The sequence below is a fragment of the Odocoileus virginianus genome, chromosome 12 (assembly GCF_023699985.2).
Source record: "Odocoileus virginianus isolate 20LAN1187 ecotype Illinois chromosome 12, Ovbor_1.2, whole genome shotgun sequence".
In the NCBI taxonomy this organism is placed as follows: domain Eukaryota; kingdom Metazoa; phylum Chordata; class Mammalia; order Artiodactyla; family Cervidae; genus Odocoileus; species Odocoileus virginianus.
The window spans coordinates 21,436,106-21,460,527 of record NC_069685.1 but is presented as its reverse complement, the minus strand read 5'-3'; the positions used below and the strand labels follow the sequence as shown (position 1 = coordinate 21,460,527).

The 24,422-nt window shown below is 35.0% G+C and overlaps 1 long non-coding RNA gene across 1 annotated transcript in view; it reads left to right on the top strand.

Moving 5' to 3' along the window:
• The window catches only part of LOC139037742 (uncharacterized), a 56,076-nt gene extending 32,113 nt beyond the window's left edge, over window positions 1–23,963 (top strand). Inside the window, exon 2 of the long non-coding RNA XR_011490626.1 lies at window positions 21,882–23,963. This is a non-coding gene — a long non-coding RNA (uncharacterized lncRNA). The remainder of the gene's footprint in view (window positions 1–21,881) is intronic.
• Window positions 23,964–24,422: the final 459 nt, after the last annotated feature.

The window sequence follows — 24,422 nt, the reverse complement described above, 5'->3', positions numbered from 1 at the left end:
CTACCTCCCTTCGAAAACAATGGGCTGCTTTTCTGGGCGCCTGATGTCCTCTGCTAGCAATCAGAATTTGTTTTGTGAAATTTGCTCAGCGTTCAAATGTTCTTTCGATGATTTTGTAGGAGAGAAAGTGGTCTCCCCGTCCTATTCCTCCGCCATCTTGGCTCCTCTCTCGCTGTATTTGTCTTAACACACTAACTACCTACCTATCCCCCATTCATCAATCCATCTTTTGTTAATACATTTCAAAGTTGCAGACAATAGTACATTTCATATCAAAACACTTCAACATGCAGAATTAACTAGTTTATGCTTACTGTGCTAATATAAACTTTATATATAAGAAAATGCACAAGTCTTATGCTTATTGTGCAAGTTTTGACAAATGCAACCCAAACCCTTATCAGGATATAGAACAAATATAGGACATTTCCTTCACTGCACAAAGTTCTATGAATATTACCATCACCAAGAAATTTCCCTCATCCTTTTCCCAATCACATGCAAACCTCAGGCAAGCCCTGATAAGCTCTTTTAATTGGTACATATAGATCATTGATATTCAATGTGATTATTGATTTAATTGGATTAATATCTACCATATCATTAGTGGTTTTTTAATTTTTTTGCTCTTGTTCTGATTATTGATTCAGGAATCTATTGATTTTATGCTCATGTTTTCAAGCTCTCTCCCACTGAATAATATTTCATAATTATTACATCAATCTCTGATAGCTCAGTTGGTAAAGAATCTGCCTGCAATGCAGGAGACCCTGGTTCGATTCCTGGGTTGGAAAGATCCGCTAGAGAAGGGATAATCTACCCACTCCAGTATACCTGGGCTTCCATTGTGGCTCAGCTGGTAAAGAATCTGCCTGCAATGCGGGAGACTTGGGTTTGATCTCTGGGTTGGGAAGATCCCCTGGAGAAGGGAAAGGCTACCCACTCCAGTATTCTGACCTGGAGAATTCCATGGACTATACAGTCCATGGGGTTGCAAAGAATCAGATATGACTGAGCAACTTTCAAAAAAAATAGTTACATTATCACAATTGCATAATTACACTATCTTGGAGAAAACTTCCTTTTCTGAAGATAATCTAGAAATTTATGAATTCTTGATATTTATTTTAAAAAATAAATGATCGATATAAATCTCTCTTAATTTTCAAATTTCTTATACAGATTTTCTAATGTGTGCTTCAGGATGGTATATTTAAAATGCTTTAATATTCCAACAACATATCTTTCACTCATCCTGAATTTTGTTGATATTCTTAAAGTTCACTACTACATTTTATTTTATAGTATGACAATTCTTTAAAAAACTTACTAAAGACACACTTCAGTCAGATTATAATTATTTGCTTCCCAGAGAAGAAAACAATTTCACTGCACTCCTACTATGCATCATGTTGGTGCCAGCTTCCCACATATTACTGACACAACCTGCTGATGAGACAGTCTGTTATTTACCATAATAATGGACAACACCACTTCTCAGAGCTTTGGCGGTGTTTCAGAGTGAGGAGGAAAGGTTAACATTTGTTTAAAATGTATTTTAAAATTGAATATTTGAATAAATATTTATTTATTTTATATTATAGAAAAATTCAGACATATAAAAAATAACTTGGCTGTGCTGTGCTTAGTCGCTCAGTTGTATCTGACTCTTTGTGACCCGATGACTGTAGCCCACCAGCCTCCTCTGTCCATTCTCCAGGCAAGAACTCTGGAGTGGGTTACCACTTCCTTCCCCAGGGGATCTCCCCAAACCAGGGATTAAACCCAGGTCTCCCTTATTGCAGAGGAATTCTTTACCATCTGAGCCACCAGGGAAGCCCCCCAAATAACTAAATAAATACAATCAACCCACATATACCCATCTATTATCAACCCATCACTTATCATTTGCCTTTCTTGTGTCTCCTATAACTTCACCTTACTTCTTCTTGTTGCTGTTTAGTCAGTAAGTTGTGTCCAACTCTTTTGTGGCCCACAGACTGTAGGCCGATTTATCAGGCAAGAATACTGGAGTGGGGTGCCATTTTCCTTCTCCAGGGGATCTTCCAGGCCCAGGGATCGAATCTCATCTCTTCACTGGCAGGTGGATTCTTTACCACTGTGCCACCGTGGAAGCCCCGTCTTATTCCTAAGCCTTCATAAGTTATTTTTATGTTTTTCACTTATATATCTATATATATATAATGAAATGTGCATATCATAACTGTTTAATTATACAAATGGACAGACCAGTGTGAATCCCACCCCTATTAAGGCATATATCTCTTACTGAAACAGAATAGTCCTTGTAACAAGTGAATTCAGTCACCGCAGCATGCCAATTCCCTTACTGACATCTTGCCTGTGAAACAGCTAAAAATTTTCTGTTCATTATTGATCAGCTTCAGTTACATAAGTTCATGTAATGGAGTTATGCAGTCTGTGCTTCTTTGTGTCCCACTACTTTACATCAGCATGTTTGTGAAATCTGTCCAAGTTGTTAGGTGTGTTACGTTTTGTTTCCAATTTATTCCAGTAAAAATACAATTTAATGAGTGAAATGGTAAAATTAATGTTAATTATTTCCAATTTTTCATGTGATTTGTTTTATTTTCTATTTAGTCATTGCATAGATTCATCATTTTCTAGCTAAGACACTAGAATATCTGTAGGTATAATGAGAATAGTTTGATTATTCTGAAATCTCAAAAATTTGAATACTTTTATTTTGTGCACTCTAACTACTACATTATCTGTCTCATGTGATTTAGACTGTCATAGCTGTGTAAAGAACATAATTCCCTGGCTGTCAGAGTGAGTGGAGATAAGTTCATGTGTTTTACCATGTGATGAATAATTGCTACTTCCTACCACAAAAGTTATACTTTTGCATATACAATAATTTTGTTTTAAATATGGACTACTGGTTTATAGTATACATTTCAAAATACATTTTAAAAAGTAAATATACCTTTAGTTTACTACTCGAAAACAACAAATATGTCTTGATTACTCAGAAATAGCTAGAATAAAGCAATTGGTCCTCTAGGATCATCACATTAGTTAAACTCCTTTTGTTTTCTTAAATATTCCATTACTGGGATTAGGGAATGCTAAAGTATCTTCCTACTCAACAAAATCTATTTAGTAGTACATACTGATTAAACTAGAAGTTTTACCTAACAACATTTAAAATGATAAGTGAAATACTAATAGAACCACTCTTTCTTTAATCATTTATTGAGCTTCTTGTTTGTAAAGAAGTTATAGACCAAAAAAATAAAAAAGAAGTTTTAGACCAAGAAATGTTGATTTAAGTTGTCTAAAACCAGATTCCCATACACTAAGGTATAAGTAGTGAGGAAAGCAGATGTATATGTAAAATGGTGTTATACAGTCTGAAAATGAAGTGGAAAAACACTAGAGCATGAGCAACATAATCTAGTTTCTCATATGGTATTTGTTGAAAGTAGTGGGAATGGAAAAGTCAAGAAATTTGTAAGAGGGAATCCAAACATTTAACTTTTAAGGTAAATTTTACAGTAAAAATAGGGTTTGCCAGACAAGGACTCTATCTGTATATAGGTATATCTTTATGTATATATTGTAGGGATGTGGGTTTTGTGATCATTTTTAGTAAAGTCAAATTATATTTAGATGAGAGAATATACTTGTACATAATTACTGATAGTCTGAATAATCTAGAGGCTTAATCTTTGGGACCTTTGTCCATAATAACATGATAGACTTGAACCAAAGTGATGATTAATCATTAATTAGTAGAAGTAGAGAGGCAATGGTTCAAGGCTCACTATAAACTTAATACCAGGACATCCTTGATCCTGAAGTTTGGTATAAAAATATGACAAAAGGTAGGGTTGAGCATACAAATGATGTTGAGTCCTTTACCATGAAGATTGCAATGATGCAAAGGGAAAGATTCAAGCAGGTTCACATTTAAAACTTGTAACTAAACAGCATGTTTGAACTGAGTAAATATGAGATATTTGTTTTTATCCAGAAAATTGGGAAACTGTTACTAGAAAGAGTAAAATTTAAATATTAATTTACAAACATGATATCTAAACAGTTTTTTCTTTATAATAGCAGGTCTTATACATGCCAAGTAAGAATAAAATTATAGTCCGTAATGTTTATAAGTACAATTTCTTGAAAACTGAAATAAAAGCTATTGGAAATATCTAAGGACCATTGTCTAGAACTGATATGTCAGATACTGAAATAGGCATTCTATGCATTTATATTAATTCATTTACAGAATAACTTAAAGGAGATATAGTTAATATCTATAGTGTTGCACATATGAGAACTGAATTGGAAAAGGTTGTTAATTCACCAATATCACACAGTTATTTTCCCAGCAATGGGAATCTATCCTTGAGATTTCAGCCTTCAAATATAAAATAAAAAGAAGATGTAATGTTGTCACAGTAAAAGCTAATTTACTGGAGTACATTAAACATGGCCACAATTTCTTTGCAGATCTACCCACAAATAAGTGAAATCTATTTCCAGGCTTCTTCAGTCTGGCTTATCATTGTAACTTGCTTTGACCAATAATGACAGACAAGTGACACTGCATGAGTTTTAGAGACTAGGCCTCAGAAAGTTTCACCTTATATCTATTTGCAGCACTGCCCTACATCCATCTTGCCATGAAGAACCAAGGATAAGGAGACCCAATTGCACAAGCTCATCTAACAAGCTCCCAGTCTAACTGAAAACAATACAGTACTCAAAAGTCCTCCCTCAGAATCATGAAAAATAGTATATTATTATAGAACTCAAAATTTGAGGATGGTTCCCTGGCAGTTATTGATAACTGAAACAACCAAGTTTGAAAGGAGTTAGGTATTTAAGTAAAGTAGTGAAGAAATTTAAGTATGATCTCAATAGAGATAGTCTTAGTTACATTTTGTAATTTCTTTCACTTAAAAAATTTTTTTTTCCATTTATTTTTATTAGTTGGAGGCTAATTACTTAATAGTATTGTAGTGGTTTTTGCCATACATTGACATGAATCAGCCATGGATTTACATGTATTCCCCATCCCGATCCCCACTCCCACCTCCCTCTCTACCGCTCCCTCTGGGTCTTCCTAGTGCACCAGCCCTGAGCACTTGTCTCATGCATCCAACCTGGGCTGGTGATCTGTTTCACCCTTGATAATATACATGTTTTGATGCTGTTCTCTCAAAACATCCCACCCTCGCCTTCTCCCACAGAGTCCAAAAGTCTGTTCTGTACATCAGTGTCTCTTTTTCTGTTTTGCATATAACTATTTCAGAGTGACTGGGGGAATTAACAGTGAAGTTTAAAGTTTAAGTTAAGTTTAACAGTGAAGTTTAAGTTAAAAGTGAAGTTTACCCACCTTCACTTTTTTTTTAAATGGAGTGTAATGGCTTTATAATGTTATGCTAGTCTTTGCTGTACACTGAAATGAGTCAGCTAGATGTATACATACATCTCCCCTCTCTCTGACCACCCGCCACTCAATCCCGCCCATCTAGGTCATCACGGAGCACCAAGCTGAGCTTCCTGTGCTTTATTGCAGGTTCCCATTAGCTACATGGTAGTGTACACATGTCAATTCTAACCTCCAAATTCGACCCACCCTCCCCTTCCTCCATGTTCACATGTCTGTCCTCTACATCTGCGTCTCTATTCCTGCCCTTCAGATAGGTTCATCAGTACCACTTTTCTAGATTCCACATATATGTATTAATGTACAAAGAATATTGAGGAATCAAAAGTAATATCACATCATTGTAGACTGCTGTTTTATTCATTCTTTACTCATCTGACATTTGTTAGAAAAATATTAAATTCTTAAAATCACAAATGGGTTAAAATTATTTTATAACCAAAAGTAATTATTTAGAGTACATATAAAAATATATTACTTACTAAGACCTTCAAATATCACCTGTGTGTTCTTTTTGGATATCAAATATGACATCCAAAATGCTGGCAAATTTTTTTTAAAGAACTGCATACCAGAACTATTAAAATGAAGCTATGTCAGAGTGTTAAAATTTGTATTTTTTTCAATGAGTTGCTAAAATATAGGATCTTTTAATTACTCAGATTATGAAAACGATGTCTATCATTGTGTTTGAAAATTAGTACACAAGATGAACATCTTAGTAATGACAAACATTTAAATATATTTAGTTAATTAAGTCATACTAATGAGCTAACATCTAATGTGCTTGCTGTGTAATCTTACTAAGCAGTGCATCTGTTTAATCTCCCTTTAAGAGATATTATTGGTTTCCCTCTAGAAAAAAAAAGAAAATCATATTTTAACATAGTATAGAATTTGTTATATATATATATATATATATATATATATACACATAATATGCATGCACATATATATAATTATATATACAAACACATAGGCTTCCCTGGTGGCTAAGCTGGTAAAGAATCTGCCTCCTATGCGGGAGACCTGGGTTGGGAAGATCCCCTGGAGAAGGGAACGGCTGCCCACTCCAATATTCTGGCCTGGAGGATTCCATGGACTGTATAGTCCATGGGGTCACAAAGAGTAAGACACGATTGAGTGACTTTCACTCATACACACACACACACACACACACACACACACACACACACACATATTCCTACATATATATCTATAATAAATTTACAGTTGTATATTATATGTATTATCCAATGTACATAAAAATATATATAATTATATATAATCATGTATAATTGATGTACAATTGGTTAATCTCATGCATCTTACTCAAACAATCCTATATGACATTTAATTTTAATCTGTGCATTTCTGATACATCATCCTCTAACTCTCAAGTATATATGTCATATATATATACATAGGTATGTATGTATATGTATACATTATACAGTTACTGATACAATTGAATTGATATATACATTTGCTAGATAAATAATTCCAGAACAATAAATAGAACTAGTAGGAATAGAAATGTTTAAGGAAGCTATCCTGAAATTTAAGCAATAAAATGTAAGTATATAGACTTTTGTCTGATCCAATTATGAGGTAAAACAGAATATATTTAATCAGATAATATCTCTTACTATATAATATCCCTTATTATAAGAAAATACCTTAATGTTCAATTAGAATGATTTAGAATTCCAAGTAAAGGTTGGTTCAAGTAAAAGGTATTTTTTGAATTATTAAAAAATTGGACAATAGGTAAAATATTGAATTATTTTAATAATAAATTATTTTAATTTTTATGTTATTATAATAAACCACTAAAATTAAGTCAATGTTAGATATAATTGACTTGCTGACTATTGCTATCAATAGCTATATATCGCAAAGACAGAGCTTATGTGTGCTCAGTCTCAATCGGGTCTGACTCTTTTCAACCCCATAGATTGTAGCCCACCAGGCTCTTCTGTCTTTGGAATTCTCCAAGGCAATAGTGGAGTGAGTTGCCATTTCCTACTCCAGGGGTCTTCCCAACCCAGGGATCGAACCCATGTATCGTGCATTGGCAGGTGGATTCTTTACCACTAGCACCACCTGGGAAGCCCAAAGACAGGGACAACCTGCTAATTAAAGGTAAAGAAATTATAGGGCACAAGCTGGAAAAATTCAAGCGAACTATTGTAATTTTGCTATTACTTGAAAACCTTGTTTTAAGATTTAAAGTCACTTATTAGGAAGCACAAATGAAAGTAATGATAACATGTAAAAAATTTCCACTTGAATATGATTAATCTCAGCAATCATGTTGGACTTCTAATGAGAACAAACATGCTTTCTAACTAATAGAGGCAGCCTGCCTGTCTCTTAGTGATAAATGCTATGATTTTGTGTGTCATTGCATCTCATTTCAAAAGTTGGCAGGATGTAATAATCTGATCACTGACTGGTCAGGTAATCTATGATAAAAGAGGCAAGAATATAAAATGGAGAAGACAGCCTCTCCAATAAGTGGTATTGGGAAAGCCAGACAAATACATGTAAAAAAAAAATAAAATTAGGACACTCTCTAACACTAAACACAAAAACAAACACCAAATGGATTAAAGAACTAAGTGTAAGGCCAGATACTATAAAACACTTAGAGTAAAACAATGGCAGAACACTCTTTGACATAAATAACAGCATGATATTTTTTGATCCACCTCATAGACAAATGAAAATAAAAACAAAAATTTAAAAATGGGACCAAATGAAAAGCTTTGGCACAGCAAAGGACTCCATAAACAAAATGAAAAGATGACCCTCAGGACTGAGAAAATATTTGCAAATGAAGCACCACAGGATTAATGTCTACAATATACAAATAGCTCATGCATTTCAATATCAAAACAAAAAAGAACTCAATCAAAAAATGGGTGGAAGATCTAAATAGACATTTATCCAAAAAAAGATATGGCTAAAAAGCACTTGGAAAGATGCTCAAAATCAATAACTATTATAGAAATGCACATCAACACTACAAAGAGGTATCATTCCACACTGTTCAGAATGATCCTCATCAAAAAATCTACAAACAATAAATATTGGAGACAGAGTGTGGAGAAAAGGGAACCCTCCCACAGTATTGGGTGGAAATATAATTTGGTTCAGTACCGTGGAAAACAGTATGGAGGTTTCTTGAAAAACTAAAAACAGAGCTACCATGTGATCAGCAATCCCACTCCTGGTCATCTATCTAGAGAAAACCATAATTCAAAAAGATGCAGTCACTCCACTTTCACAGCAGCACTATTTACAGTAGCCAGTACGTGGTGTGTGTGTGTGTGTGCTCAGTCATGCACCTCGTACTGTAGCTCGCCAGGCTCAGCTATCCATGGAATCATCCAGGCAAGAATACCAGGGTGGGTTGCCATTTCCTACTCCAGGGGATCTTCCAGACCCAGGAATCAAATCCACATCTCTTGCATCTCTTGCATTGGCAAGCAGGCTATTTACCACTGGCGACACCTGGTAAACACACACATGGAAGCAACCTAAATGCCCATCAACGAGGAATGGTTCAAGAAGACATGGTCTTAGAAAAGTATAACTTTCCAAAACTGAACCAGGAAGAAATAGAAGATCTTAACAGACCCATCACAAGCAAGGAAATCAAAACTGTAATCAGAAATCTTCCAGCAAACAAAAGTCCAGGACCAGATGGCTTCACAGCTGAATTCTACCAAAAATTTAGAGAAGAGCTAACATCTATCTTACTCAAACTCTTCCAGAAAATTGCAGAAGAAGGTAAACTTCCAAACTCATTCTATGAGGCCAACATCACCCTAATTCCAAAACCAGACAAAGATGCCACAAAAAAAGAAAACTACAGGCCAATATCACTGATGAACATAGATACAAAAATCCTTAACCAAATTCTAGCAAACAGAATCCAACAACATATTAAAAAAAATCATACACCATGACCAAGTGGGCTTTATCCCAGGAATGCAAGGATTCTTTAATATCTGAAAATGAAACAATGTAATACACCACATTAATAAATTGAAAGATAAAAACCATATGATTATCTCAACAGATGCAGAGAAAGCCTTTGACAAAATTCAACACTCATTTATGATTAAAACTCTCCAGAAAGCAGGAATAGAAGGAACATACTTCAACATAATAAAAGCTATATATGACAAATCCACAGCAAGCATCACCCTCAATGGTGAAAAATTGAAAGCATTTCCTCTGAAATCAGGAACAAGACAAGGGTGCCCACTCTTACCACTACTATTCAACATAGTGTTGGAAGTTTTGGCCACAGCAATCAGAGCAGAAAAAGAAGTAAAAGGAATCCAGATAGGAAAAGGAGAAGTGAAACTCTTTCTGTTTGCAGATGACATGATCCTCTACATAGAAAACCCTAAAGACTCTACCAGAAAATTGATAGAGCTAATCAATGAATATAGTAAAGTTGCAGGATATAAAATTAACACACAGAAATCCCTTGTATTCCTATACACTAACAATGAGAAAACAGAAAGAGAAATTAAGGAAACAATACCATTCACCATTGCAATGAAAAGAATAAAATACTTAGGAGTATATCTACCTAAAGAAACAAAGACCTATACATAGAAAACTATAAATCACTGATGAAAGAAATCAAAAAGGACACAAACAGATGGAGAAACATACCGTGTTCATGGATTGGAGGAATCAATATTGTCAAAATGGCTATACTACCCAAAGCAACCTATAGATTCAATGAAATCCCTATCAAGCTACCAACAGTATTTTTCACAGAACTAGATGAAATAATTTCACAATTTGTATGGAAATACAAAAAAACCTCAAATAGCCAAAGTAATCTTGAGAAAGAGGAATGGAACTGGAGGAATCAACCTGCCTGACTTCAGGCTTTCCTACAAAGCCACAGTCATCAAGACAGTACGGTACTGGCACAAAGACAGAAATGTAGATCAATGGAACAGAATAGAAAGCCCAGAGATAAATCCACGAACCTATGGACACCTTATCTTCGACAAAGGAGGCAAGGGCATACAATGGAAAAAAGACAACCTCTTTAACAAGTGGTGCTGGGAAAACTGGTCAACCACCTGTAAAAGAATGAAACTAGAACACATTCTAACATCATACAAAAAAATAAACTCAAAATAGATTAAAGATCTAAATGTAAGACCAGAAACTATAAAACTCCTAGAGGAGAACATAAGCAAAACACTCTCCGACATGAATCACAGCAGGATCCTCTATTACCCACCTCCCAAATTATTGGAAATAAAAACAAAAATAAACAAATGGGACCTAATTTAACTTAAAAGCTTTTGCACAACAAAGGAAACTATAAGCAAGGTGAAAAGACAGCCCTCAGAATAGAAGAAATTAATAGCAAACGAAGCAACAGACAAAGGATTAATCTCAAAAATATACAAGCAACTCCTGCAGCTCAATTTCAAAAAATAAATGACACAATCAAAAAATGGACTAAGAACTAAACAGCCATTTCTTCAAAGAAGACATACAGATGGCTAACAAACACATGAAAAGATGCTCAACATCACTCATTATCAGAGAAATGCAATGAGGTACCATTACACGCCAGTCAGGATGGCTGCTATCCAAAAGTCTACAAGCAATAAATGCTGGAGAGGGTGTGGAGAAAAGGGAACCCTCTTACACTGTTGGTGGAAATGCAAACTAGTACAGCCACTATGGAAAACAGTGTGGAGATTTCTTAAAAAACTGGAAATAGAACTGCCATATGACCCAGCAATACCACTTCTGGGCATACACATCAAGGAAACCAGATCTGAAATAGACACATGCACCCCAATGTTCATTGCAGCACTGTTTATCATAGCCAGGACATGGAAGCAACCTAGATGCCCATCAACAGATGAATGGATAAGGAAGCTGTGGTACATATACACCATGGAATATTACTCAGCCATTAAAAATAATTCATTTGAATCAGTTCTAATGAGATGGATGAAACTGGAGCCCATTATACAGAGTGAAGTAAGCCAGAAAGATAAAGAACATTACAGCATACTAACACATATATATGGAATTTAGAAAGATGGTAATGATAACCCTATATGCAAAACAGAAAAAGAGACACAGATGTATAGAACAGACTTTTGGACTCTGTGGGAGAAGGCGAGGGTGGGATGTTTTGAAAGAACAGCATGTATATTATCTATAGTGAAACAGATCACCAGCCCAGGTGGAATGCATGAGACAAGTGCTTGGGCCTGGTGCACTGGGAAGACCCAGAGGAATCAGGTGGAGAGGGAGGTGGGAGGAGGGATCAGAATGGGGAATACATGTAACTACATGGCTGATTCATGTCAATGTATGACAAAATCCACTTAAATGTTGTAAAGTAATTAGCCTCCAACTAATAAAAATAAATGAAAAGAAGAAAAAAAGAAGACATGGTAATTAGGGAAGCAGCAATATAGCTACATTAATATAAATGAGAAGAATATTTGCTGCAAATGTGTCTATTTTAGAGTTCCCTAAGCTTGCTAAGGGGAAGTGCTGTATTTCACAAAGGCATTTCATAGTATATTGTTTATTCTTAAATAGGAGAAATGTTACTATTTTTATTTTGGTATCCTTATATGTAAAGATTCACAATATATGTTTTGCTATGTGTAATGTTTACTTAGCTGAAGTATTTGTAGCTCATGATTCCAGAAGGAGTTTTAAGTTTCTTTTTCCAATACACCAAATTTGGTTTACTTGTATGAAAAGAAATTTAACTGGAAAAGTACTCAGTGAGTAGAAAACTCTATAAATAATTTGTTACATATTACCCCATTATTTTGTTAGCAATGAGACAAAACTGATTATCACATATAAAGTATCCAACACATAAAAAGCCCACAGGTATATATTCAATGGGTGAATAACTATATCTACTTTACAACTGAAGAAACTGAGGTGAAAAGAAAGATTTTAACCATAATTATGTATAACTCAATAAATTCTCTGAAAAGTTGATTCAAATATTCTTTTTCTACATTTTCTTAAAAGGTAAATGAAAGTTCTAAAAATGGACATTTCCTCTTTGAAAGGGAAACCTGGGAGTAATGTTTTGCAGATAAAAAGCCTCAGATTGTAATAGCCAGGACATGTAAGCAACCTAGATGTCCATCAGCAGATGAATGGATCAGAAAGCTATGGTACATATACACAATGGAATATTACTCAGCCATTAAAAAGAATACATTTGAATCAGTTCTAATGAGGTGAATGAAACTGGAGCCTATTATACAGCATGAAGTAAGTCAGAAAGAAAAACACCAATACAGTATACTAACGCATATATATGGGATTTAGAAAGATGGTAACAATGACCCTATATGAGAGACAGCAAAAGAGACGCAGATGTATAGAACAGTCTTTTGGACTCTGTGGGAGACAGAGAAAGTGGGATGATTTGAGAGAATAATACTGAAACATATATATTATCATATGTGAGACAGATCACCAGTCCAGGTTCGATGCATGAGTCAGGGTGCTCAGGGCTGGTGCACTGGGATGACCCTGAGGGGTGGGATGGGGAGGGAGGTGTGAGGGGTTTCAGGATGGGGAACAGATGTACACCCATGACTGATTCATGTTAATGTATGGCAAAAACCACTACATTATTGTAAAGTAATTAGCCTCCAATTAAAATAAATAATTTTTTAAAAGCCTCAGATTAAAATTTCAAAATAAAAATAAGGAAGAAAATTATTTGATCTAAACACCACTTCTGTGTTTCTTTCACTCTTAATTATAAAAGTCTGAAGGAAAAAAACAGTTTAAGTACTATGAATTTACAGAGTCTCATCAATTATAACTTGAAATTATGGATAAGAAAAAACTGGAAATCTTAGTAAAATTCTAACTTATTAAAAATTGCATATACCACCTTGTATTTTCCAAATGACTACTGCAAGTAGGAAAGAAAATGAGAAGTATAGCCCTATCTTTACCTGCTACCAACACCACAGTTCTAATCTGAAAAACTGTATTTTACAGCTGTTTTACTGTTTAGTTGCTTAGTCATGTCTGAGTGTCTGACTCTTTTGTGACCCCATGAACGTTAGCCTGCCAAGCTCCTCTGTCCATTAGGTTTCCCAGATGAGAATACTGGAGTGGGTTGCCATTCTCAAGGGGATCTCCCTGATGCAGGGACTGAACCTGCATCTCTTGCTTGTCAGGAGGGTTCTTTACCACTGTGCCACCTGGGAAGCCCACATTTCATGGCACTTAAGTCCAAAATTTATTCTTCCCCCTTCTGCATTATAGAACCGTGATAAATGTGCCCAATTTAAAAACAAAATAGAAAAACAAAACCACCGCCATTTTGCAGCTAGAGGTGTAGCCCATCAGATGCCACCAGAAGTTGTTAGGTGGGGCCTAACAACTTAGGTGATGAAGCCCTCTGCGCTCTCCTTCCTGCTGATCTAACTAAAACACAGTTCAGCAGCCTGGCATTCCAACCCCCACCTTGGACTCCTGAGGAAAACCTGAGGATACAAGTCAGACACTAGAATGGCTAAATAAGGAAAAGAGATGAGCCCAAGTCTCTAGGATTCGTGGGGCTGCCATTCAAGCCTTAGACGATCTACCTCCCATCTTCTTTATCTCAAGAGAAAATTAAACTCTAACTGGTTTAAAAAATAAATAAATAAATAAACACAGAAGATGTGGTGTGTATGTATGTGGAATGGAATATTACTCAACTGTAAAAGAATAAAATAATGCTATTTGCAGTAACATGGATGGCCCTAAAGATTGTCATATTGAATGAAGTTAAGTCAGAAATTCAAATATCCTATGATATTGTTTATATGTGGAATCCAGAAAAATGGTAAAAATGAAATTATATACAAAACAGAGAGTCACAGAAAGTCAGAAATTCAAATATCCTATGATATTGCTTATATGTGGAATCCAGAAAAATGGTAAAAATGAAATTATTTACAAAACAGAGAGTCACAGATATAGAAAACAAAACTTATAGTTACCAAGGGGGACAGGGAGGGAGGGATAAATTGGAAGACTGCGGTTGACGTACACATACTACTATAAATAAAATAGATAATTAACAAGGACCTACTGTATTGAACAGGAAACTCTATTCAACACTCTGTAATGACCTATATGGGAATAGAATCTATAAAAGAATACATATATGTTTATGTGTAACTGATTCACTTTGCTGTCCAGCAGAAACTAATACAACATAATAAATCAACTATATTCCAATAAAAATTAATTTAAAAGTATTAGAAGTCACTAATCAACTGATAATTTTGTTTAAATGTGTTTCTAAAAAATACATTATATTTAATACACTTTCAGTCAGTAAAATTGAGCAAAAGCTACTGGAAATGTTAAGTAAAAAGTGAATTTACCAAAATGTAAATCTGAGGCAAATAGTATCATGAATTACTTTTATTCAAAATACTCTTTGAAATATGCTTCTAGCTACATAAAATGAATGCACTAATATAGAAGATAGCAAACTATTCAACATTTCTCTAAGATACAAAACATTATGGAAATAGGATGTCATAAAACAAGGTACTTAATCAGTGTGAATTATGAATACTAAATATTAACCCTAATTACAGTTCTTATGTCCTTTTAGAGGCTGTGGTCTGTCTTCCTAAAATGTATTGCTACTACTGCTCTTTTGCTTGGAACCAATTTGAATAAAAACACATTGTGCTTAATTGAGCAGCTAATTATATGAAAATGGCTGTCAGTCAAGCAATAGCAAATGGCTATTTTCAAAATAAACAATGGGTTAGTGAATTTGACTACCTTCTTTTTCCACTACAGTTTGTATGTAGACACTTTCATAATTGCTATTATTTATACACATATAAAATGCAATTCTATAAGTCAGGAGTTTGAAATAAAAGCTAAATTTTTCTATTTACTAAAGTATAGGCAATGAAGAGTAAATACATTATAAATACCATATTTAGCACAGGAGAGATTTTTGTAACAGATATCTATTTGTACTAAATACTTAATATTTAGTATTAATACTGAATATTTATAATCTCCAATGATTTTATTTCCTTGGAGAGCTACAAATATATTAAAATTCTAAGAAATATTCATTTTACCCCAACAAAAAGAAACCACAAATATAGTAAAAAGTATATTCTTACAAATCTAGGATTTAGATAAATTGCTATTGTTGAGAGAAATTTTCACAAAGTGTATATCCTCTCTTCCAATCAATATACATTCCATTACATGTATACATCAGTATACATCCTCTTACTCTGTGTTGAAAAATAAGACAATTTTTCTTTAGTATATCTGGCATCAAAATATGATTCTAAAATTTAAGAACGTTGAACTGTTTTAAGTCTAGCACATGAGGCTCTTCAAGATATACTCATGTCTGCCTCCAGCATCATGTCCCATCACTCTTTATATGTACTTTTAACAGAATGATTTAATGTAAGTAGAAAACTACTTTTACTTCCTTTTATCATATTATCTCTTGCCTTAATATTTTATATACACATGCCCTTTGTCTAAAATTTCTCTCTGTGACATAGCCATTGAAACACTTTCCTAAGCAGATGACACTACCCTTATGGCAGAAAGTGAAGAGGAACTAAAAAGCCTCTTGATGAAAGTGAAAGAGGAGAGTGAAAAAGTTGGCTTAAAGCTCTACATTCAGAAAACTAAGATCATGGCATCCAGTCCCATCACTTCATGGCAGAGAGATGGGGAAACAGTGGAAACAGTGGCTGACTTTATTTTGGGGGGCTCCAAAATCACTGCAGATGGTGATTGAAGCCATGAAATTAAAAGACACTTACTCCTTCGAAGGAAAGTGATGAGCAACCTAGATAGCATATTAAAAAGCAGAGACATTACTTTGCCAACAAAGGTCCATCTAGTCAAGGTTATGGTTTTTCCAGTGGTCATGTATGGATGTGAGAGTTGGACTGTGAAGAAAGCTGAGCACTGAAGAAACGATGGTTTTGAACTGTGGTGTTAGAGAAGACTCTTGAGAATCCCTTGGACTGCAAGGAGATCCAACCAGTCCATCCTAAAGGAGATCAGTTCTGGGTGTTCATTGGAAGGACTGATGCTGAAGCTGAAACTCCAATACTTTGGCCACCTCATGCAAAGAGTTGACTCATTGGAAAAGACCTGATGCTGGGAGGGATTGGGGGCAGGAGGAGAAGGGGACAACAGAGGATGAGATGGCTGGATGGGCTCATCGACTCAATGGACATGAGTGTGAGTAAGCTCCGGGAGTTGGTGATGGACAGGGAGGCCTGGTGTGCTGCAATTCATGGGGTCGCAAAGAGTCGGACATGACTGAGCGACTGAACTGAACTGAATAACGTGTTAATGGTGAGATTCTGGAGCAATGGAAGACATAACATAACAAATAACCACTAGACGCATGAGCGGTTACCACGATAAAAAGCAGCCCAAAGAAGTAATCAGACTGGTGTGAAACAGCTTCTGATAGTTAACAATTGTTCCTGAAAGTGAAATAAACTGGAAAACTTCTCATACACAGCTCAATACAAACTTGAGTTGTGTATGAGGAAATATTTTTCCTCTATATTGGAAACAGAAGTTTCATGAATCAAACCATAATTTTTTATATGAAAGTGAACACAAAAAATTATCAAATGAAAATAGTACATAACAGATCAGTACTGAGAAGTTTCTCAAGGCACTCGTTGCTTCTAGGAGAAATTTCCCATAATCTTATAACATCCCCACCTACAACTGATGTTCTTTGTAACTCACACCTATAACCTTAATTTGAATTTCATAGGACTCATCGATTAAAGAAGAAAAAGTGAAGGCCTAGTTTGTATATGAATTAAAACACAATGTTGTCATGACCTGAATGTGAATAGTGTGACACTACAGCTTTGTTCAAGGATGGTTCAGAACGCCTTTAGCAAAAAGAAAGAAAAAAAACCCTACCAGCAGGCAAGTCTTCATGAAGTTCACTTAGTAGTTTCCTTTGCCTAAATAGAAAAGTGACCAGAAGTACGGATTTACATCTGACTCATGGATGTAGCCAAAAGTTTCTCTAGAGATTTAAGGAAGAAATAAATTCATAAATTGATGAAAAAAGAGATCTGGGGATGACATGGACATAGAACTCTGAAAATAAGATGAGTGAGGATATTTGTGATTATGTGAATATTTACATGGTTTTATCAAGGGCCACGACTCCAGAAGAGTCTGTCCTTAATGCACCAAACAAAATAATCCATTCTGATTATTTCAGTACAACCTCATTTACTATTTACCCTAGGCCTCAGTTAACAAGACTAAGAAGTAAAGAATGAAGTTAGTGAAAGACAAGGGCTTTAACTTACCAATTAGAAAGACTAACACTAATTTCCTAATATTGCTTTCCTTGGGAATAAGCTACTCGGATGACAAATTAACTACATTGCATCCCATCCATCATGGAAGGAATAGTATTTGGCCTTGATTGGAATAAATAATATTTACTTGGATTTCCATTCTTTACCTAAAATTCTCTGCCAGAAATAGTATCTGCAGTTTAAGGGACACTTTATTTACCCCCCTAGGATATTACCTTCTCTGTACATATGTGTTAATCACTCAGTCATGCTTGATTCTTTGAGACCCCATGGACTGTAGACCTCCAGCCTATTCTGTCCATAGGATTCTCCAGGAAAGAATACTGGAGTGGGTGGCTGAGTCCTTCTCCAGGGGCTCTTCCTGATCCAGGGATTGAACTTAGGTCTCCTGCATTTCAGGCAGATTCTTTACCATCTGAGCTACCAGGGATGATGATTTATATATATATATATATATATATAAAATTATCTTACTTCCTAGGATAGAGTCATTTATGACCATTTTACAAAGAAAAAATTCTATAAATATTCTCATGCCCAAGAAATTCAACTGTCTTACCACACTCCAATCATTCTGAAGCAACTGTTTTCATACAACAATTGGAACAGCCAATAGAAGACTCAATTACAAAGCCAGCAATGCCTCTGACATTATCATATGAAGTTTATATCCTCTGAGATATGTTTTATGCTCTGATACACACACACACACACACACACAGAATACACAATTTACACCATTTAGTTATAGATCTAGAAATTAAGGGGTAAAAGATAAAATGGTTCTTCTCATTATTACTCCTAATTTCTTGCTAGAAAATTGGTTTAGATGTCCTAATTCTCAAAGGAAGGATCATTCACCAGAGGACAAAACAGAGTGTTCATTGAGATGGAAATAGAAACTACCTTGTGGCCACTTAAAGTTACACGTGCCAATGAACCCCAAAGAATGGTTCTGCTTTATTGATCTGATGATTGATCCTAATTATCACTGGAAATTGGGTACTCCTCCATAATGAAGGTAAGTAAGTGTCAGTAAATAAGAAATCCAGTGGAATCCTGAGTTGCTTCTTAACACCCCCAATTGTCAGCAGTTAAAGTTTTTGGAAAACTACAATTCAAAACAACCAAAAATGCGTAAGATACTTCAGGAATAAACATTTTATTTAATCTGATAAATTAAACAGCTATAAATGGATTAGGGACTGAGTACAAAGGGAGTCTAGAATAGAGAATAGACAAATAATGCCAACTTCTGATAAGTGCATGAAAAATAGAGAAATGAGAACTGCTTATTATCTTCCTTCCCTTCCTTCACTTATTATGGGGCTTCCCTTGTGGCTCAGCTGGTAAAGAATCCACCTGCAATGTGGGAGACCTGGGTTTGATCCCTGGATTAGGAAGATACCCTGGAGAAGGGAAAGGCTACCCACTTCAGTATTCTGGCCTGGAGAATCCCATGGACTATACAGTCCATGGAGTCGCGGTGAGTCAGACACAACTGAGAGACTTTCACTTTCACTATTATCTTCTTAGCTTTGATATGTATTGGGTTGGCCTAAAAGTTTGCTCAGGTTTTGTGTTACTTTAAAAAATATATACAAAATTAATATAGGAATGTGCATGCTATTCCTGAATTGTTATATCAATAGTATACTTAACTTGTATATAAATACTACATGTAGATACTTATAGCTTTATATGTAATGCCATTGTGTATATAATATATAATACTTCATTAGTATTCATATCATTGGTAACATATACAAATGCATTAATGATAAATTGCTTATAGATTTGTGTGTTTATATTTCCCAAGGATATTATAAAAGATCACAGTAGCTGATTAGTGGGAGGGAGAAATAAAAATGGCAGGCATATAACTTTTAGGTACATAAATCCAATTTACTAAAATAACCTCACTGGGAAAATTATTTTTAAGAAAATTATAATTTATTTGTGAAAATAGTATCAGTTTTCTATTTTTCCCTTTTTTGTTTTAAGTCAAAATAACATTTATTGTCTTACTTTGAATTATTTTACTGGACAGACTATTTGTTAAATTTTGGCCTCAAGATTCTACTTAAACTTCAGTATCAATAATCTCTGAATGACAGATTTCATTATTTCCTGTGGATTTACATGTAACTGTTTATTGAAGCACTAATATAAAATTAGACATTTTTGAGGATAAAATCACTGACTAGAAAATAGGAATTAGCCTGGAAATAATTGTTTGAATGGTATAGATGCTATTTCTTAGGTTTTTAAATGGACTTGATTTCCTTTAATCAACACAGGTATTCTGTCTTAAAATTTTTACTATTATTTATCCTATGATTAATACACTAATTTTCTTTGCTTAAGTAATTAGACAAGTGACCTGCCTCAATACTCTTAATGCATTTCATATTTTGGAAGCTCAACTCAGCATACAGTTATTTAATACTTGGTGTGTAATTGGTTCTGGGCCAGATATTGAACTGAAGAGCAGGTGACTAAAATGTGAAACAATCCTCTCTTTATATCATATGTTGGAAATAATAGTAAGAATCACAAAGGAAAAGGAAGTAGAATAAAAAAAGAACTGGTCTATAACAGCATTCTGTGGGAAACTAATGGATATAGAAGCATATAAAATAATGCTATATTATTACATTGGGCTTCCCAGGTGCCTCAGTAATAAAAAGTCTGCCTGCCAATACAGGAGATGCAGGAACCACAGTTTCAGTCCCTGGGTTGGGAAGATATCTTGAGGAAGGAAATGGCAACTCACTCAGGTATTCTTGTCTGGTGGGCTATAATCTCTGGAGTCACAGAGTTGGACACAACTTAGTGACTGAGTATGCATGCAGGCAGGCATGTTTTTATTGACTTACTATTCAATAATAGTGACCAAATAAGTATTCCTTCTGTCACAATGAGCTAAGAGAAAAGAATCACCAGAATACCTGAACTGGCATTAATTAAAAAAAAATATATTTCTTGAAGAATTTCTTTCCTTAATACACTAAGGGGTCAGACTGAGTACCAATCAGTAGTAATGGAGAAAAGAAAAAAAAACACTTGATATTAGAACTAGTGAAAATTTTTCTGAACCTTAAATCTATAAGCAAGTAAAACACAGAGATAAGTAAATTTATAAATAAAGTAAAACACAGAGTCCAAGTAAAACCCTTGGACTGCAAGGATATCCAACCTGTCCATCCTAAAGGAAATCAGTTCTGAATGAATATTCATTGGAAGGACTGATGCTGAAGTTGAAATTCCAATTACTTTCGCCACCTGATGTGTAGAACTGACTCATTGGAAAAGACCCTGATGCTGAGAAAGATTGAAGGCAGGAGGATAACGGGACACAGGATGAGATGGCTGGATGGCATCACCAACTCTTTTGGACATGAGTTTGAGTAAATTCCAGGAGTTGGTGATGGATAGGGAAGCCTGGCGTGCTACAGCCCATGGGGTCACAAAGAGTCAGACACAACTGAGCGACTGAACTGAACTGAACTGAAAACACAGATATAACCACAGTGGGAAGAGAGATGAAATAAATAAAGTTTTGCCTGCAATGAAAAAAAAATTTATAATAGTCCTTTTCTAACACTGATTGCTAATACATAGAAACAGAAGTTCATATATCCTAGGGAAAAGGGGTCAAGATATACACTGCCAGGTGAAGATATATTACTGATTTAATATGTATTGATTATATTAATAAATAAATCCATAGTATTTTTAAAACTCTCATAAAGATAAATGTAACATAAAAATGTTGCAATATGTTTTAGTAATACATCAAGAATTTCATTCCAATCATGACTTTTTTTTTTGGATTTGTTTTTTAATTGAGATATAGTTGATTTACAGTATTATATTAGTTTTGAGGTTACACAATATTTTATAGCCTATATACCACTTAGGGTTATTTTTTAAAGGCTCTATTTCCCTATGCTGTACAATATATTGTTATTGCATATCTATTTTATAAAATTTAATTTTGTCTCTTTCAGTTGAGCTATTTCAAAGCCTAAAAGATGATGCTGTGAAAGTACTGAACTCAATATGCCAGCAAATTTGGAAAACTCAGCAGTAGCCACAAGACTAGATAAGATCAGCTTTCATTCCAATCCCAAATAAAGACAATGCCAAAGACTGCTCAGACTACTGCACAATTGCACTCATCTCAAACGCTAGCAGTGTTCAAAATTCTCCAAACCAGGCTTCAGCAATACATGAACTGTGAACTTTCACATGTTCAAGCTGGTTTCGAAAAGGCAGAGGAATCAGAGATCAAATTGCCAACATCTGCTGGATCATCAAAAAAGCAAGAGAGTTACAGAAAAAACATCTATTTTTTTTTTAGATGTCTATGCCAAAGCCTTTGACCGTGTGGATCACAATAAACTGTGTAAAATTCTTAGAGAGATGGGAATACCAGACCACCTTACCTACCTCTTGAGAAATCTGTATGCAGGTCAGGAAGCAACAGTTAGAACTGGACAGAGAACAACAGACTGGTTCCAAACAGGAGAAGGAGTACCTCAAGACTGTATATTGTCACCCTGCTTATTTAACTTGTATGCAGAGTACATCATGAGAAATGCTGGGCTGGCGGAAGCAGAAGCTGGAATCAAGATTGCTGGGAGAAATATCAATAACCTCAGATAGGCAGATGACACCACCCTGATGGCAGAAAGTGAAGAAAAACTAAAGATCCTTTTGATGAAAATGAAAGAGGAGAGTGAAAAAATTGGCTTAAAGCTCAACATTCAGAAAACCACATCACGGCATCTGGTCCCATCACTTCATGGCAAGTAGATGTGAAAACAGTGGAAACAGTGACATACTTTATTTTCTTAGGCTCTAAAATCACTGCAGATGATGCCTGTAGCCATGAAATTAAAAGACACTTGCTCCTTGGAAGAAAAGCTATGACAAACCTAGACAGCTTATTAAAAAACAGAGACATCACTTTGCCAACAAAGGTTCATCTAGTCAAGGCTATGGTTTTTCTAGTAGTCATGTATGGATGTGAGAGTTGGACTATAAAGAAAGCTGAGCACTGAAGAATTGATGCTTTTGAACTGTGGTGTTGGAGAAGACTCTTGAGACTCCCTTGAACTGCAAGGAGATCCAACCAGTCCATCCTAAAGTAAATCAGTCCTGGGTGTTCATTGGAAGGACTGATGTTAAAGCTGAAGCGCCAATACTTTCGCCACCTGATGTGAAGAGCTGACTCATTTGAAAAGATCCTGATGCTGGGAAAGATTGAGGGCAGGAGGAGAAGGGGATGACAGAGGATGAGATGGTTGGATGGCATCACCGACTCGATGGACATGGATGTGGGTGGACTCCGGGAATTGGTGATGGACAGGGAAGCCTGGCCTGCTGCAGCCCATGGAGTCACAAAATTTCGGATGCGACTGAAGTGAACTGAACTGAATCTCAAATTCTGATTTGTTCCTCTCCTCCTTCTGCCCACTGGTAACAATTAGTCTGTTCTCTGTGTCTCTGAGTTTGATTCTCACTTCTTATGTATATTCATTTCTATTATATTTTGGATTCCTTGTGTAAGTGATAATAGTATTTATCTTTCTCTATTTGACTTACTTCAATGAATGTGATACTCTCTAGGTCCATTGACATTGTTGCAAATGGTAGTATTTCACTTGTTCTATGACTAATATTCCATTGTATATATATTTCTATATATCACAATCTTATCTATTCATCTGTTGACAGACACTTAGGTTGCTTCCATATATTGGCTTTTGTAAATAATGCTATGAATATTGCTATGCATGAATATTTTCAAATTACTGGTTTCATATTTTCTGGATATATACCCAGGAGGGGAATTAGTGGGTCATACAGTAGGTCTATTTTTAGTTTTTTGAGGAACTTCTATACTCTTTTCCTTAGTGGTTGTATTAATTACATTCATTCCAATGATCCAAAGATTCCCTTTTCTTCACAATCTCATGAAATTTGTTATTTGTAGACTTCTGATGATAGCCATTCTGACTGCTGTGAAATGACAGCAATGATGTTTTAATGTGCATTTTTCTGATGAACAGCTACATGCAAAAGAATGAGATCAAAATATTTTCTTTCACTATATACAAAATTAAATGGAATAAGGACCTAAACGTAAGGCCTAAAATCATAAAACACCTGCAGAGAGAATAGGTATAACACTCTTTGACATAAATTATAGGAATATTTTTTAGATATGTCTCTTAAGGAAAGATAAATAAAAGCAAAAAAATGAAATGGGCCTAATTAAAATTAAAATCTTTGGAGGTGATGGAATTCTAGCTGAGCTATTTAAAATCCTAAAGATGATGCTGTTAAAGTGCTTAACAAATTATGCTGGCAAGCTTGGAAAACTCAGCAATTTCCATAAGACTGGAAAAGGTCAGTTTTCATTCCATTCCCAAAGAAGGGCAATGACAAAAAACATTCAAACACTGTAAAATTGTCCTCATTTCACATGCTAGCAAGGTAATACTAAAAATCCTTCAAACTAGATTTCAACAGTTATGAACTGA